This window comes from Phaseolus vulgaris, chromosome 11 (assembly GCF_051622355.1).
Source record: "Phaseolus vulgaris cultivar YP4 chromosome 11, ASM5162235v1, whole genome shotgun sequence".
Classification (NCBI taxonomy): domain Eukaryota; kingdom Viridiplantae; phylum Streptophyta; class Magnoliopsida; order Fabales; family Fabaceae; genus Phaseolus; species Phaseolus vulgaris.
The window spans coordinates 20,181,384-20,194,403 of NC_143508.1; positions in this window are offsets into that span (position 1 = coordinate 20,181,384).

Consider the following 13,020-nt stretch of genomic DNA (forward strand, 5'->3'; position numbering starts at 1 on the left):
GTAACCCCTTGGGCAATGTAGAGGCACCTGCGAAAGTCCTCAGTGTTTCTGGGGGGGAGGAGATGTAACCCCTGGGGCAATGTAGAGGCACGAGTTAAAAGACCTTCTCGCCTATGAGCGAGTTCAGGCGAGTTAAAGACCTTCTCGCCTATGAGCGAGTTCAGGCGAGTTAAAGACCTTCTCGCCGATGAGCGAGTTCAGGCAAGATAAAATCCTTCTCGTCTCGAACGAGTTCAGGTATGGTGTAAAGGGTGGAAGAAGTTTGGAGGGTGGCTAAGGTAGGTTCGAAGAGAGCGCCTAGCCACCCGGTCTCTTGTTCTGAAGCTCAAGGAGCTAGAGAAGGATCCGAAAGGCGCCTCTACCCCCAGATAAAGGAACAATGGCCAAGGTATGAAGCCAGAAAGAAGCTGATATCGCCAAGAGTCTTTGGCGACCAGGAAAAGTTCAAGCAGTGGCAAGAAAGTTAAAGACCCGTTTTGATGAAGCAGGCCGGGTTAGCGGTGTCTTAAGCCATTAGTTGAGTTAAAGTTCGTTGTTTGAAGAGTGATTTTACGCTAAAGTTCATTGCCTTGAGATTACAAGTTGTTAGAGTGATTGTTATTCGAAAGTCAGTGGTTCGAAGCAGTTAAGTGTATAATCGTGCTTACGAAATCGCTAAGTTAATTTCTTGAAGAAAATTGCGCATGGAAAGATAAAGTAGCCAAAGAAGTTACAAGAATAATGCAAGGACTTTATCATAAAGTAAGTATTAGATTCAAGGCACATGTACAGAAAAAGAAAAAAAGTTCATTACAATCATATGAAAGGAGAAAGCACAAAGGTAGTGGATGGGGGGAATCAATCAGTCTTCAGCAGGAACAACCTTCCCATCCACCACCTCGTTATTGAGGGACACCATGGTAAGATCTAGATCGGGGAACAAGCAGGCAAACTGTTCCCGTGCGGCCTCGAATCCAGCAGCAAGAATTTGGGCAGAACTCAGATTAAGTTCTTCGATCTGTTTCTTAAGTTCTTCAATTTGGTTCTTCAGCCCCTCGTTCTGCTGCTTCAGCTCTTCAGCTTGCTTCTTGAGTTCTTTGTTGGTTTCCTGAGCTTGAAGAAGGTCTTCAGCAACCTTCTTGGATTCTGCCTGCACCTGGCCCAGTTCAGCAGCGATCTTCCCTTTTTCTTCGTTGGCTTCGGCAAGCTTAGCCATGGTGTCGTCCCTCTCCTTCTCCACCTTTCCCAGGAAGACCTCCCGATCGGTTGACCTTTGTTCCAGCTTCTTCACCTTGGCGGCGTCAGTTTTAATCAAGGCCTCCAGGTCAGCCACTTTGACGCGATAAGGCACTAGCTTGCTCTCCAGCTCAATCTTCTCTTGAGCCAAAAGCTGCACCTTATGGCGTAGATCGGTGGCCTCCTTGCGCGCCACCCGGAGCTCGGTGCTCATTGCATCTTCTACTCGGGAGTGTTCAATCTCGGCGAGTGTAAGATTGCAGGATAACCTCTCCGCCTCAATCCTTATGGAGTTATTCTCGGCTCGGAGTGTGAAGAGGTCGTCCTGGAGCTTCCTGGTGGAGCTCTCCACAGCTTTAGATATAATGGCGGGGAAATCCTCCGCCATCATCTTTAGTTTTGCTGAGAAGGGCTCCCACATCCTCGTGACCTCAAGAGAGAGGTTTGCTTGTGGAGGCACCGGGTGGGCTCGTTGTTGGTTTTCGCCGCCACCTTCTTGAGTTGGTTGCTCAGCGGGTGCTTCTTGGCGTGGTGGCGACGTCGGGGATTCAGTAATAAGAATTGGAGAGTGGTGAGCACCTTCATCCCCGATTGGTGCAACGTTTGCGGTTGAGGCATTTGAAGGAGGACCCCCTCCAGCTGATACATAAGGCGTGGAGGCACTTGGGGGGTCCTCCATGAAGTTAGGCTCGGCGGCCTCAACCACAGGAGGCGCAGATGCCAAAGGAATCGCTTGGACTGGCGAGGCGGGAGCTGGTGGAGGAGGCAATGTTGGAGGCGGGGCAGGTGTAGATGGTGGTGTTGATGTTGGAAGAGGGGGTGGAGCAGATGGTGAAGAAGGTGCCACCCTCTTCCTCTTCGTGACGAGGCTATCTTCAGTCGCCTCGTCGTCTTCTTCTTCCTCCTCATGGACTACTTGGGGGGCTTTCCTCTTTGGTTTCCTGAGGATAAGCTTTTGGCGTTGGTTGGCGGGTTGGGCCTCAAAGGAAGTTGGGCCTTTGGGTGGCGATCTACCCTGAGCAGCGGCGATCTCCACCACAGAGTTTGGCACGGTTTGGGAACCCGATGCCAACCCATGGGATCGGGCGAGCGCCCTCAGTTCAGCGAGGTTTCCTTGGCCCAACATACGATCTGCATAATGCAGAGATACATGAGTTAGCTCAGAGGATTGCAAAGATACATGGGTTAGTTCAGAAGAAAAGGTAAACACATAAGGCAGTATGCAGCAAAAGCAGATAAATGGTGCAGAAAATAAAACCAAAGTCTTGCGCACAACGCACAAGACGCCCAGAAACAGTTAACAGAGGTAATGTCAAAATAAAGACTTAGACGTTGAGGTGAGTTCTAACCTATGCGAATTTCGAGTTGATCTTCGAAGAACTCGAAGCAGATGAGCGTGGTGGTGAGGAAGGTGATGTTGGCATCTGCCACACTCTTCCAGAAGAAGCATAGGTCCCTGTCCAAGGCACTCATGCTATCAGGACTCCTTGGCCTCCTGAAGCTGCTTTTTGGACTCTTTGTTCCCCTTGTTTACCCAATACAAGGGGAAACCGTCGAGCAGAGAAGCGTCCTTGTCATTGGGGCGCACCTGGACGAACTTGCCCTTCCAGTCTTTGTAGGATTGCTGGAAGATAGAGAGGATCGACCTCCCAGCAATCCCGTTCAAGCTCACCCACAGGCGGTCTCCTAGGTGCTTGGCTTCAAGAAAGAGGAAAACGTCCACTGACGCTGGCAGCCCCAAGTGGTCGCACATTATCTGGAAGGCTCGTACGAACGCCCAGCTGTTGGGATGGAGCTGGGCGGCGGCGATGTCGAGCTCGGTGAGAAGCTCCCTTTCAAAGCGAGTGAAGGGAAACCTAAGTTTCACCTTCTTGAACAGAGTGGTATATATGAGGCAGAACAACCCGCCGGTGTTCCCCTTATCATCAACGCACACCGGCATGTCGGGAGAGCAAGGCAGCACCATCATCTTCTCGTCGTGCTCCTTGTGGAACGATAGGTGAAGCTCGTCCCCCTTCTTCAATCGCAGAACTGCCCCAGCAGAGTTTACAGAAGATGTTTCCTTCAACAAAGTCGGGGTGGCCCATGGGTACAGTTTTTTGAAATCTGGAGAAGGCACGGAGGCTCCTCCGGTGACGGGTGGAGTGGCCTGAGCCAAGTTGGGGCGGGAGGGTGCAGGCCTCTCAGCCTGAGAAGAAGAAGCACCGCGTGCTCGCGGTGGGTTGTGTGCTTGTGAGGAGGGGTTTCGTGACGAAGGAGGAGGATTTGGGGTGATCTTTGAGCGAGTCATTGCGGAAGCTGCAAAGGAAGAAGAAAAGAAAAGGTGATCAGGACTCGCAGAGGCTGACTCGATCATGAACGAAGGGTGAAAAAATGAACGAACGAAGGTTCGTTGTAACGAAGACGAAGCCCTAAGTTACGAAGAAGGAGAAATAGAAAAAAAAACAACCCACAACGTATGCAGCAGACAGTTAAAGGATGATGCGAATCGGTTAAAATGCAGGAAAAACCAGCAGAAGAAGGAAAGGAAGTACCTTTTTATGATCGGAAGAGTAATGAAGGATGTTGGTGATTCAGGAGGTTGAAGAACGTTGAGGGCTTTTGCAGAAGAGAGTTGGAGCGTCTGAGAATACGAAGAAAGTGATGGAACAGTGGAGCGAAATGGGTTTGGGAAGCGCAAACGTTAACTGAAGGTAACTGTTGATGAAGCCACGTGTCGAACGATGGGAGGGGTGTTTGGTGGAGCGTCAGAGAAGCAGAAAGTACAACCGCTTGAAATTCTGCGCCAGTGCCACGTAGATCGGTATTGACGTGACTCCTTTAGTCTTTTCGCTGGAAAAGTCTTTGCTTAAGACTGGGGGGTTTGTGTACCGCCCTGGTAGTCGGAAGTGATGACGTGGCATCAAGCTACAGTATAGGCGTGTTGACGAGATGCCAGGTTGGCAGAAGGGAAGGAAGTCGAGGGGCTCGTGAAATCGCCAGTTATTAAGTTGGCGTGCTCCGATCTCCAGTATACCAGAACTGGCGGTCACCGGGTTAAAGATGAAGTCGCCAGATGTAAACTCAGGCGACCAAGTGATTAGAGATCGCCGGAGCAAGCACATCGTCGAAGATGAAGGTGGTGCAGATTATGAAGGCGGCCGGCGAGACCACAGGGAAGGTGTACGAAGGCACCCTAACTCGCCAATCCCAGTAGAGATCGCGCTTCAAGTTAGCTATGCACTGGGCAGCACCATGCATAAGTAACTTAGCCAAAAGAGAGTCAGAAGCAGCGCCCAAGTCAAGGAGGCTCCAGATGATGGCACGTGTACGACTGGATGCGAGCCACGTGTCCAGGTGTGTAACTGCCAGGAGAGAGAAAGTGACCAGGTATATAAGGGTTTCCCAACGAATTTCTGAAGTACGCACGTTCAGATTGTCTTCTTTACGCTTGCGAGTTCTTGAGTATACTGTGAGAGAGAACTGGTTCACGGTTCCTTGAGAGTTCTTGAGTGTTACTGATGGCATTTTCATGAAGTTCTTCTTGAATCAATGTAGAGTATGGGGCGGAAGCAATGAATGAGAGTGAGCAAGATCCTCCTAAGAGTGGTGTTGATCTTGTAGGTGCATGATAAGTGTGGGTATTGGGTGGTTCGGCCAGCCCAAGGGAAAAGATGAAGGAATTGAAGTTTAGAGCCTAGGATTCTAGGGAGAAGCAAAGTTGAGCACAAATGGGCAGCATAACTTTACTCACAATAAACTTGAAAATACAAGGTGTAGGCTCCTCATTTTATAGGCTAAGGAGGACCATAATGCAACCCTAATGCTAGCCAAATGAAATGTAAATGTGAAGCACATGGGTGCACATGGCACATGGGTGCACAAATGAGCACATGGGGAGGGGTGTGTCTAGTTTTTATGCTCACCCCCTCCATGGGCTTTCTAGACCGGCCTTGGTAAATTTAGAGGTTTTTTTAGAAACTCTAAGTTTACCTAGGTTGGTGTTTTAGGTGCCAAAATTAACTCTAAGAAAATTACAAATAAAGTTCCTATGCTAATTTTGACAAGAAATTAAAGTCTACTCTACACTAGAGTTTATGGCATTTGAACATGTAAAAGAACGTCTTCTTGGATCCTCTTGGCCATAACTCTATGGTTGGCCCAAATCTACCCTTTGGTGGGCTTGCACGTGGGCTTGTGCTTGGGCCTCTTCCATCATCCCCTCCCTCTTGAAAAGGATTTGTCCTCAAATCCATTGCTTCTTCTTCTTCATGGCTAGGGGAATGGATGTGGCTGGATGGTGTCCATCATCTCCTCCTTCTTGAGAAGATCTATCCTCAGATCTACAGACTTGATCTCGGATAACAACCTTTTGCTTCGCCAAAGCTTGTCCTCCTGGATCAAACGTCCACCTATAGAAATAATCAAATAAGGCATAGGTGTTAGTTTGCAAATTAATTTTACTAGGTTGCCATTTTTGTTTTTCTTTTGGTTTTGGCAACCTTGGACAAAGTTTCTCTTTTAATGGTTGTGTGTGGTCTCTAATCATCTTATGTATTTTAAAATGTTCATTTGTGGTTACTTTCTCTTTAGGCATAAATCCTATAGAAGATGGTAACAACTTAAAAGGAGAAAGATGATTGAACCCACACATAACTTTAAAAGTAGAAATATAAGTAGTTTTGTGAACTACTTTATGGTATGTTTGCTCACCTCTAGAGTTGTGTGTGCACTTCATGATTATTCTAGGCATAGTAGAAAGAGCTAGATTTTCAAATATATTTTGACCATGCGTTTGAGGATGATAAGAATTTAAAGTGTGCAATTTAGTTGCAAGTTTTCCAAAGGAAATCCTCAAATCATGGTTTGCGTAATTTGGAACTCTATTCAACACTATGCTTGAAGATAAACCATGAAGATGTATCACTTCTCTAGAGAAGAGTTTATCCATAACCATGAAGATTGAATCACAACCTTTTGTTGTCCTAGGGAGTTTTAATATGAAATTTATATCTTCCCAAGGATCATTTGCAAAAGGTGAAGGAGTATAGAGTTTATGAGACATTGCCTTGGGCGTAGTTTGAAAACAAGAATTGTACCTAAGGTAATGTATTTGAACTTCTTTTCTCATGGGGGACAAAAGTTTTCCTTTTAAAAGCTCTAGAGTTTTATCAACTCTAATTTGTCCCATGAGTTCTCCTTCATGAAAACTTTTTCTCTTATGTGTAAGGATAGTCTCGTTGTGACAACCATTGTTTATAAGGATTTGTACACTTTGCAATGGTTGTCTCAATAAGACATGACAAGTTTCTTTAGGCACTACTTCACATAAAAAATTGTTTTTGTAGATGCTTATAAAAAACTTGACATTCACTTGGTGATATCCTAGCACATATGAGAAATAATCTATTTCATTTTTATCTATGCAAGCTTCTTTTAAAGACTCTTCTTTTTCACTTAGGCTTGCAAGTGTTCCTTTACAAAAGGTAAGGCTTTGAGGTTGTTCAACAAGACACATATTTTCAAAGGTATTTTTAAATCTTTGGTCTTGTTGAATGACCTTGTGGGAAGGAACACTCTTCTCCCACGTCTTTTGTTCTTCAAGGGTCTTCTCATGCTTTTCTTTTTCTTCTTTTTCTTTAGCTTCCCTTTCGACTTCCCCTCTCTTCTTTTGTGTTTTTCTTTCCTTTCTTTCTTTATGGGAAGCAAACAATTTTTCTACCCTCATTTCCCAATCTACGCATGCTTCTATATTTTCTTTTCCATGGAAATGGGGTTGGTCTACCCTAACCCCTCTTGGGTTTTCTTGTTCTTTTCTATCTCTTCTATGTCTTCTAGGGGGTGCTTGATAATAATCATTTACTCTAATGCTCCCCTCCCCAAAAGAATCATGATCTTTAGAGATATATGCATGAGAAGGTAATTTTTTTAGAATGTGAGACTTCTCATCCTTTGCTTTAGTCAAAACATTAAGTTTAGTCTCACTCTCCAATTGTCTATAAGCAATTGATTGCACAGTTTGTGAAACTTCTTTCAAAAGAGTTTTTAAAGATTTTAATTCACTTCCAATAGACTTTGTAGAATGAGAAGAAGAAGACATGGCTAAAGCTTTGTGTATACAAGTATTTTACCTTGAGAAAACTTAGGAAAGTCAAAGAAGGTAGTTTTCCAGGTAAGGGAGGTGAGTCACAAAGGACTACTTAAATACCAAGCCTTTGCCTTAGCCAAAAACTATCCCTCAATGTCTTCACACAAAACTTTCTCTTAGTAAACCACTTAGAACACAATTAAGTTGAGAAATCAAATTTTCAAAGAAAGAAAACAATGCAAGCTACTAATCAACAAAGCTAGTCGGTTTAACACAAACTTAACAAAATAACCATGCAAAGCGTCACTAACTAAGCAAAAGAAAAGGCAATTACAAACAAGTAACAATTACTAATCAAGAATGCTATACTATTCGGCCCTAGGTGAGGCTTCTTGGACACTTTGAGCCCTTGAAGACACACTCACCGTCTAAACGTAATTAACAAGGTAATTAACAATAAACCAAGTTGCAAAGGAAATAAGAGAACTCCCTTTGTTGATCCTCTTTTGGTTAGTGCACTTCCTTGTTGTCTTTGTTTGTTGATCTTCCAAGTGTTTGTAGTGTTTTCTCAAGAATGCTTGTTTCGGCTTTGGCCTTGTCTTCTCCTTAGAATGATGGCCTTTAATCCTCCAATTTCCAGCACCTAGCAAAGGGCTAAACCTTAACCAAATCAAGTTCCCATTCACATAAGCACCAAAGAAGAATTAAATTCCAGCACCCAAATTAGAGGTCAAAGAACAAAAGCAAGAAACAAATTTAATTGAATAAAACAGTACCACCAAAAGGATTTAGATTGTGACAGCTAGAAAGAGAGTCAATTAAGTAAAGCAAACAAATAAAGGTACTCAATTAAAGGTTGGCACACAAAAGAATTCCTAAAGAAAAGCACTAGATTAGATGACCAAATAAAAAAAACAGCACCACTGGAAAATGTTGTGGGCCAGAAAACGTGTTTGTTCCCCGATTTATGCTGAGCTGTATTTTTAGAATTTGGCTCTGAAATTTGATATGCAAGATATTCAGGATCTTATCTAAAATCTGGCTTTGGAATCACTCAAAACGGATGCACCATTTTTTTTTAATAAATTTTGCAAAATTGGTGTTCGGTTATGCCAGCTGGAGCGCTTCAGATTTGCACTCTGATCTTAAAAGATTTATCATTTTTTTTCTGTTGCTTCCTTTGACCTAATTCTTTTTTTGTCCTTTCTATAACACTTTAAACTTGCATTTTCCAGAGAATCAAAATTTTCCTATGGGTGGAAATATTTTTCTGGGTTAAAACAGCCAAAACAGAGAAGGTGAAAACAGGGGAATCTGAAAACTGGAAACAAAAACAGCAAGATACCAAAGTTTAGACACAATGGAAATTTGTGAAATAGATTTGTGTATGATCTAAACACAATATGAACTCAAACTAAAAATTAAAAAGGCACCAAAGGAGCAAAGAACAGCAGATTCAAGCAAATAAAGAGACCCAAAATCAAGAAACAAATAAGCCAAATAAAAGGGGTACTATGAATTGTTGACAATATGGATGAACATGACTTGACAAAACATGTATAGATTCAGAAAATTAAAGACTCAAAGCATAATATGAACCAAAATAATGAAAGCAATAAAGACTCAAAGCCTAAAACAAAATAGCAACACAAAGGTGTATGGAATCCTATCACAAATTGCACAAGAACTTGTTCAAGATCAAATGAACAAGAGTGCTTCGGTTGGGTCTTCCACAAAGCACACCAAGAACAAATTAAAATGTAAAAAACAGCAAGACAAGTAAGGAAAGTAAATGACAATATGAAATAAAGAAGAACTAAAATTGAAAAGACAAGGAGCTACTCATCTTGAAGAACCAAAGCTCATGATACCAAATGATGGCATTTTCATGAAGTTCTTCTTGAATCAATGTAGAGTATGGGGCAGAAGCAATGAATGAGAGTGAACAAGATCCTCCTAAGAGTGGTGTTGATCTTGTAGGTGCATGATAAGTGTGGGTATTGGGTGGTTCGGCCAACCCAAGGGAAAAGATGAAGGAATTGAAGTTTAGAGCCTAGGATTCTAGGGAGAAACAAAGTTGAGCACAAATGGGCAGCATAACTTTACTCACAATAAACTTGAAAATACAAGGTGTAGGCTCCTCCTTTTATAGGCTAAGGAGGACCATAATGCAACCCTAATGCTAGCCAAATGAAATGTAAATGTGAAGCACATGGGTGCATATGGCACATGGGTGCACAAATGAGCACATGGGGAGGGGTGTGTCTAGTTTTTATGCTCACCCCCTCCATGGGCTTTCTAGACCGGCCTTGGTAAATTTAGAGGTTTTTTTAGAAACTCTAAGTTTACCTAGGTTGGTGTTTTAGGTGCCAAAATTAACTCTAAGAAAATTACAAATAAAGTTCCTATGCTAATTTTGACAAGAAATTAAAGTCTACTCTACACTAGAGTTTATGGCATTTGAACATGTAAAAGAACGTCTTCTTGGATCCTCTTGGCCATAACTCTATGGTTGGCCCAAATCTACCCTTTGGTGGGCTTGCACGTGGGCTTGTTCTTGGGCCTCTTCCATCAGTTACTCTTGAAGTATTTGGTGGTTCAGTCACTGACTTGGGCGTTGGAGTGCGATCGGCCGCAGCGGCGCCGCTCTATTCTTTTGCAGGTTCTTGAGGTGGATCGTGACAAAGGACGGAGGTTGAAGCGGTGCACACGTCGATCCAAGTTTGACGAGGCAAGTTCCAACGTTTTGGTCAACAGGCAGGATCAGTTATGATTCAGTGAAAATAGAGAGAAACACTTACCTGTGAGCATATGAGAAGATATTCCTTGATGAATTGTCATTTATTTGTTTTGATTTGATCCTAGAAGTTGATTGTGTCTATATTTTTCTATTTGAATTTGGAAGCATCATAAGTTTCTAATTTGATCTGTTGTTTAGTGAATTAAGTTGTTTGATATTTAAATTCAAATATATTCATTTTCTTTTCTTGAGGACAAACAAGATTCTAAGTTGGTGAGAGTGATAAGTGCCTAATTTCAGTAATATTTCATATTAACATATATAGGCACTTATGAGGATTTATTGCTAATTTACATATAAAATAATCCCTAATTTATGAATTTATTCGAGCTAAAAAGAGAAAGTTGGGAGGTCCTAGAATGGAAAACGATGCAAAGAAAGATTGGACTTTTTTTATGTTTTATCACTTAGCCCATTAGTGCGACACAAGAAGCAACCTAACCCTAGAAAATTAGAATAAATAGGGGGCTAGAGATTCAACCCTAGTGTGCTAGATTGAGAGGAAAACACCATAGTATGAATTGTAACCCAATTGGGAGAATGGAAGGTGCTAGAAGTATGCGTGGCTAATTCTACCCTTTGGGATTGGGAGTAATCCGCTCAAACTCTTATGTATTTAGGTGATATCTTATATATTAATATTCATTTCTTGATTGGTTATTGGTATTGTTGTTTTACTTTTAACTTTCCGTGACAAATTGAGAATCTTAAATATGACCGAGAGGTATTTTTAGAGTTCGGACATAAACATCAATACTTAACATATTTGAGTGTTAGAGATAAACTTGAAATGTTAATTTCCATTAACATCTGATTGTGATTTCTAAGTTGTTTTTATAAGTATGCGAGAGATCGATATTTAGGAAACATTTTTAAGAATTTTATATGCGAGAGATCGATATAAATAAATTTTCTACGGGCATCAATTTCAATCAAAGAACTTAATATTGACATGTTAATCAAAATACATAAAAGTGAGAGAGATGAAACCTAATCCCTATTTTTTGAACTCAAACAACTAATTCTTTGTTTGTTTTCTTATTGATCATTGCCAACAAACTTAATTCAACACTTTTTGCTTTTTGTATTGTGTTTTATTGTTCTGTTGTTATATTTAACGAATATTGTACTTGATAATTCATTGTTCCTTGTGGGATCGATATCCGTCCTTAGGGACAATTATTGCTTATGAAAAATGCGGTGCACTTGCCGTAAAAAGTCATCACTGGGATGATAAGTCAATCACATATCTCTTCACATTGTCAGTTAGCAGATATGTTTACTAAGCCTCTTGGGAAAGATCAGTTTGTGACTTTGTGAAACAAGTTGAGAGTCCATGATATTTTCTCATTAACTTGAGGGGGGTATTGAAATTATTATATTTTCCATATAAATGTATATAGAAAGTGTATCAATATATAATATACATAGTAAAATAAGACAATAGTTTGATGTAATTGCTGATAGATATGTATAACATATGGAGTAGTGATTTACATGGAGCACATATCTCCAATCTGATTGTATATAAACACTAGGCATGCGTTAAATGAATATACAAAAATATCCTATCCATAATATTTGATAATTTTTCTAGAAATTTGATCATTATGCATAACAAAAAAAGCATATATAACAATATTTAAAAATTTATAAAAAAAGGTCATTTTTAACGACAATTTTAAGCATAAACAGTCGTTAAAGCTATTTATGACTTTTTTTTTTCTTTTAAGTGAAGTAACAACAATTTTATTTTCAATGTCGTAATTTTTTTTATAACAACGGTTATATAACTGTCTTAATAATCATTATGTTTAACGACGTACCTTTATATATCGTATTAACTATGCAGAATAGAGATTTGTAGAATAGTTACTAGTCATATGATTGGCCGTTACGAATTATCCAAGGCTAAGGGATTCAACTAATTAATTATATATATTGATATGCCATGGTGGTTTAGACGGATGACATGTGTATTTGGATTCATTAATTGTCATTTGACATTTTAGTTCAAAACTGTTTTTCTACGACCTATGCCCGTCCTATAATAATAATATTGAATAAAATAAAAACCAAATAAACCCAAAATTTAAAAATAATTTTTTATCAGATTAGGTCGGTTCTTTTAAAATCTAATTAAATCCAAACCCAGTTTATGTATAATTATTCATAAATTTATAACATCCCTTTGTATATACAAAAGAATAAAAGATACCCAAATAATTTTTATTACTAAAGACATATAATATAGTCATCACTTTAATTTTAGTAATACAAATTTTAAGATTATGTCATTATTTATTATTTGCTATATATAATAGCTTATGAATAAAATAATATTTGGTATTTGAAAATGTTTCTATCATGTTTTCTCTAAAAATAAAAGTAAGATTAAAGCTATGTAGGAATTGATGAAGTCAATAATTTAGGTTGTATCGCATAGAACTTAAACTAATACAACTAAAGTAAAATAAGAAAACTCCAATAATCAAATGGTTTTTCTCTTTAAAATCATCCAATCTAATCTGCACTCGAATTATTTTGTACACATTGAGTGTGGCTTCTTAGCAACTACTTCTCAATATTGTGTCTATTGATTCACCGACAAATATCTCTATCTCTGCAGCATGAACTGTGGTACAAAATCATGACACGTAAAATATTTTATTTCATTAAAAAATATAGATCCTTTTAGCATTAGTTTTCAGATTGTAAGTGTGCACGACTTGATTAAGTATGAACAGAAAAACAAAAGAAACAACAACAAAAATTATACACCACTTTGTTTTATTTCTTTTCAACTCTAGAAAGATTTCACTATAAAATCATGAAATATAAATCAATTTTGAAAACAAAAAATAATTAGTTGTTATAGTGATTAAATTAAAAATTATTTTAGAAATTAAATAAATGTTTGGTTTTTAAATTAATTTTT